The sequence below is a fragment of the Marmota flaviventris genome, chromosome 20, assembly GCF_047511675.1.
Source record: "Marmota flaviventris isolate mMarFla1 chromosome 20, mMarFla1.hap1, whole genome shotgun sequence".
Lineage (NCBI taxonomy): Eukaryota > Metazoa > Chordata > Mammalia > Rodentia > Sciuridae > Marmota > Marmota flaviventris.
In genome coordinates, this window is record NC_092517.1 from 21,026,272 (window position 1) to 21,026,896 (window position 625).

Genomic DNA, 625 nt, shown 5'->3' on the forward strand with positions numbered 1-625 from the left:
AAATGTGAAGAATGGCAAAGCTTTTAATATTGAAGATCACATCTTACTAAACATTATAGATTTTACACTGGAGAGAAGTTTTACAATGAAAACATTGCATCAGTGTCTTTAAGGATGAATCAACCCTTATTTCACAGTAGTTCAACACTATTTCACACCAGAGACATGATAGCACAGAAATTATATAAATGTAAAATAGGTGACAGAGTCTCCAATAGTTGTTCACACCCTACTCAGCACCTCAGAATTCATACGAGTGAGAGGACATGTGGAAAAATTTTTGCAAAGCTTTTGGCCATTGATCAAACATTTTTAAAACACTGGAGGATTTTTAGCATATAGAAACCCAAAGAATGTGTCCAAGACTGTATTCAAATTTCCGACATTTTAAAATTTCTGACCTCATATCTGTAGCAAATGTGGAGTAGCATTTGTCCAAAGTGTGTACCTTAGATAACAGCAAAATATTTACAAAAACACCTTGACAAATATAAAGATTGTAGTAAGTTTCTTATGTATAGCCCATCCCTTGAATTATTTGGGACCTAGGTGGAAAAAAATCATTTAAATGTAGAAAATGGGTAATTGCTTTTGACATTTGCTGAAAATTTTCCTAACATCTTTA